The sequence below is a fragment of the Triticum aestivum genome, chromosome 5D (genome assembly GCF_018294505.1).
Source record: "Triticum aestivum cultivar Chinese Spring chromosome 5D, IWGSC CS RefSeq v2.1, whole genome shotgun sequence".
Classification (NCBI taxonomy): Eukaryota; Viridiplantae; Streptophyta; class Magnoliopsida; order Poales; family Poaceae; genus Triticum; species Triticum aestivum.
Window position 1 is genome coordinate 371474078 of NC_057808.1, and position 5229 is coordinate 371479306.

At 44.1% G+C, this 5229-nt stretch overlaps 1 pseudogene; it reads left to right on the top strand.

Annotated features, from left to right (window-relative positions):
- Positions 1 to 325: 325 nt before the first annotated feature.
- LOC123121849 (lactoylglutathione lyase GLX1-like) lies at positions 326 to 3573 on the top strand (annotated as a pseudogene).
- The last annotated feature ends 1656 nt before the right edge of the window (positions 3574 to 5229 follow it).

Genomic DNA, 5229 nt, shown 5'->3' on the forward strand with positions numbered 1-5229 from the left:
GGAGCCCAAGGTAGCGACAGGGGAACTCGCCGATGGGGCATTGGAGAAGGTTCTGCACACGTGCTCTATCCTCAGCATCATTAGTGATGAGGATGGCGGAGGATTTGCTGTAGTTTACCTGAATTTGTCAAAACCATGTGGTTAGTTCGGGTGTGTAGAATGGCCGGTTTTAAAGTTCGGGGTTGAATTTTAAACCGAATGGTTAGTTTAAGGTTGTAATGTGGATTTTTCTCCGTAATATAAGAGAGTTTTGAACTAGTATACGGCAGGAATACATGGCGCTTACGAGGGAAGTGGCGGCTTCTCACTGGAGCGATGACTGTAGATGGCACAGTGGCAGAGAGAGCCGGCATTCTCGGCCAGGAAATTAAGCGAGTGAGGAACTGAGGATAGATAGCGCGAGAAAGCGCCACCAAACACACAAGCACAGCGGACGGCCCAGCTTCGCGACCACGATGAGGGCTCTCCCAATGGCCGTCAGCCGTGGCGCCGTCGCCTGCGCCACCCCAGCCGCCGCCGTTCCCCGGAGATCCATGCTCCTCTCCAGCGCTGCCGCGGGCGCAGGTAAGCTCACGTCCCCTCCTCCTGTCCTCCACGCCAACCGAGAACACGAGCATTGCATCTGGCTGATTCCGTTCATCTGTTACTCGCTTCTTGGAATAGTTCTGCAGTCCGACCCCATCAGGCTGAGCACGCCCAAGCTCAAGCTCCGCGCCTCCGCGGGCGCCGCGCAGGCCGCGGCCACCTCCTTCTCCAGCAATGACGAGGCCTTTGCCTGGGCCAAGAAGGACAACATGAGGCTCCTCCACGTCGTCTACGGCGTCGGCGACATCGACAGGACCATCAAGTCAGCCGCCGCCGTAGTAGCTGCAGGCTGCAGCACCCGTGCTGGTCTTCACGGGAGGATGGATTCTGATGTGTTCTCCTGGCCAATGAGTGCAGGTTCTACACCGAATGCCTGGGCATGAAGCTGCTGAGGAAGCGTGACATACCCGAAGAGAAGTACACCAATGCCTTCCTCGGATACGGCCCCGAGGAAACCAACTTTGCCATCGAGCTCACCTACACCAATGCCTTCCTCAGAACAAGTGCATTCTCACTGTAATTTTTATCATTGCTAATGTGGACCTGACAACTTATTCATCTGCAGATTACGGGGTTGACTCGTACGATATCGGAGCAGGCATCGGTCATTTCGGCATCGCAACTGATGATGTAACACGCCACTTCATGAGCCTTTATGGTTATTTCGTAACAAGTATAGTACGATGCTCTATTTTTTTGAACACTACCTTGAACCTTGATGGTTTGTCACGACAGGTGGCGAAAACAGTTGAACTCATAAGGGCAAAGGGAGGCAAGGTGACTAGGGAGCCTGGCCCTGTCAAGGGTGGCAAGACCGTGATTGCGTTTATCGAAGACCCTGACGGCTACAAGTTCGAGATCCTAGAGAGGCCAGGGACTCCAGAGCCACTAGGCCAAGTGATGCTTCGTGTCGGTGATCTTGACCGAGCCATAAGCTTCTACGAGAAGGTAGGTACCTTAGAACTGCCTCTTGTTCATGAAAGTTTTGCGGTTTGTTGTACCTCAGTGGTCACCGACTCACCATAGTGATGTCTCGTCGCTAAATTGTAGGCTTGTGGTATGAAACTGCTCCGGAAGCGAGACAACCCTGAATACAAGGTGATCTCTATGCTCAATCTATTATCCAATTTTTTGTAAAGCGACATATGTTAAACTGGGCACAAGCTCTTGTGCAGTACACGGTGGTGATGATGGGTTACGGACCTGAAGACTAGAATGCAGTTCTGGAGTTGACCTACAACTACGGTGTCGCTGCTGAATATGACAAGGGGAGTGCCTGTGCTCAGGTATGGATGGATATCTACATTGCATTTGCAGTTCATACTTTATAGACGATTTGAACCACCAATTGTTGTTGCATCGCTAAGTTCTTGGTATGCTGGGGGTTTTCCACAGATCGCGATAGGCACCGATGATGTCTACAAGACCGCCGAGGTGGTGAAGCTGTCTGGAGGGCAAGTGGTGCGGGAGGCAGGCCCATTGCCGGGGCTTGGCACCAAGATCACAGCCATCCTGGACCCCGATGGGTGGAAATCGGTATCACCTTTTTTTTGTTTTTTTAAGGAGGATTACCTCCGGCCTTTGCACAGATCGATGCATACGGCCATATTATTAAAAAAGCACAAAAAGTTCTTAAAATCCAAAGTTGCCCATAGTCCGAGCAAAGAGAAAAAAATAAGTATATAACGTGCCACACTCGGCGAAAACGCTCCACATCCAGCAATAAAGAATAGACTACGATGCCTACACACCTAGCCTATTATTAAGTCGCCATCCAAATCGGTTGAAGATAGCCCGTGCTACCGTCTCCCAGCGGTTGCACCCAATATCCAAAGGCTCCCTGAAATCCGCATGAGTGAGTAACGACCATATACGGATCCAAGTTGTAGCTTTGTAGATGACCTGCAAAAAGTTAGTGAAGTTTGTCCCATTAAATATCATATCATTTCTCGTGTTCCATATAGCCCAAAAAAGTGCACATATCCCTATCCGAATATGTTTAGCTATATATTTGTCCACTCCACTAAGCCACGTCCCAAATAACGTGTTTATACTCGTTGGGGGATGAATGTTAAAAGCTATATGTATTGATCGCCATAACAATTATGCAAGCGGACATCGGAGAAAGAGGTGTTTAATCGATTCATTTTGGCCACAAAAACAACATCTGGAGTTACCAATCCAATTTCTTTTTAGCAAATTATCTTTGGTCAAAATAACTCCCTTGTGCACGAACTACATAAAGATTTTGATGCGAAGCGGAACTTTAATCTTCCACATGTGTAAAGACCTCGACAATGGACCGGAATCAATTAAGTCCAAATACATGGATTTCACAGAGAAAATTCCATTCGAGGTTAACTTCCAACTGATTGTATCTGACTGGTCTGAAAGTTGAACATCCATCAACCTACGGACCATGTGAAGCCAAGCATTTCAGCGTTCCCCTACGAGGGATCTCCTAAACTGGATATTAAGTGGTACCGAGCTTAATAATATGACGACATAATCCTTCTTACGTTGCATAATATTATATAAGAAGGGTATTGTAGAGCCAAGGGCGTCTCCCCTAGCCAGGTATCACCTTGTCTCCATCATGCTAATCGTCGGACCATTAATTGCTCACCGGTTCGGGACTCAACTGTTTGTCTATTTTTCATGCAGGTGTTTGTTGACAACATTGACTTTGCCAAAGAACTGGAGTAACCATATACAACATGGACTTTGCCAAAGCACTGTAAACATAGACTCTTTAGTTTTTACTATCGTTGTAAACATGAACACATAGGCTTTGGGAGAATTTTTAATCTCTGGAGAACAACAAATGGAAGAGAGGACAACAAGAGCCAACTCCAGTTTTATAGATGCCATTCCCCTGGAGAAGTTAAATTTTGATGTGAAATTTGAGCAAGATTGAAATGTGAGCTCAGAAGAATGCGGTTCGATCAGACTGTAAAAACATGATATGGTTTAAGATCATGAATGATATACGCGCCTCCATGAGTGTATATAGGAACTCCTAAACGGTACTTATATTGTGATTTTAATACCAACCATTAAGGAGTCAATGTAGGTATTAGTGGTACATGTACGTATGATTTGACTGGTTTTTTAAACACTATGGCATAGTGATAGCACTATATCCATAAATGAGCAACACAAATTTGGAAATGTTACAAGGAAATCTGAAGTCGTTGGACTGCTTTATAATATATATCCATTCAGATACATGCGGTCTCACTCAATGTCATAGATATCTATTTGCATCGAAGAAAAGATAAGATATTGTGCATGAGAACGTTTCTTGTTTACAATACAAGTTGAGCAACATGGTGCTATTCACTTAGACATTACCTTATTTAGACAAGATTACTTTCTTAGGGACTAATCCAACTAACCAATAATAGGGGGAGCATATATCATCTATCAGTTAACCTGACAATAAGCAATTTATATTCTAGCCTATTTCTTCCTTGCCCTTGAGGTGTGGCTACCAACAAGTTGCGAGAATGGCTTGGGTCTATTTATTACCTCAAATCATGCTCAAATAACCCAGATCTACCCATCCATGTGATATATAACAAGAGTCGAAATGATAATCACCACATTGGAAAACAATTCTTATGCAATGGCAATAATAAGTAATATAACATGAAAACAACTAATTGTTACAACTCCAGAACTGCATTCTATTTACTCTATGTATGTGGGTTGACCACTATTTACTCTACAAAAGCAGTAAATCGATGCATTCTGTCAATATATAAACACAGCTTCGCTGGTTCACCATATTTCCCAAAATAACACAACCTAGAACCAAATTGTTCAAGCATTCCAAAGTGCATAAGCAGTTATAAGAATATCAAGAAAAGAAGTTGGGTGCAGCTTGACACCACCAAAGAGGGATATAGTGAAGGAAATATGCCCTAGAGGCAATAATAAAGTTATTATTTATTTTCTTATTTCATGATGAATGTTTATTATTCATGCTAGAATTGTATTAACCGGAAACTTAGTACATGTGTGGATACATAGACAAACAGAGTGTCACTAGTATGCCTCTACTTGACTAGCTCGTTGAATCAAAGATGGTTAAGTTTCCTAGCCATAGACATGAGTTGTCATTTGATTAACGGGATCACATCATTAGAGAATGATGTGATTGACTTGACCCATTCCGTTAGCTTAGCATTTGATCGTTTAGTATATTGCTATTGCTTTCTTCATGACTTATACATGTTCCTATGACTATGAGATTATGCAACTCCCGAATACCGGAGGAACACTTTGTGTGCTACCAAACGTCACAACGTAACTGGGTGATTATAAAGGTGCTCTAAAGGTGTCTCCGATGGTACTTGTTGAGTTGGCATAGATCAAGATTAGGATTTGTCACTCCGATTGTCGAAGAGGTATCTCTGGGCCCTCTCGGTAATGCACATCACTATAAGCCTTGCAAGCAATGTAACTAATGAATTAGTTACGGGATGATGCATTACAGAACGAGTAAAGAGACTTGCCGGTAACGAGATTGAACTAGGTATTGAGATACCGACGATTGAATCTCGGGCAAGTAACATACCGATGACAAAGGGAATAACGTATGTTGTTATGCGGTTTGACTGATAAAGATCTTCGTAGAAT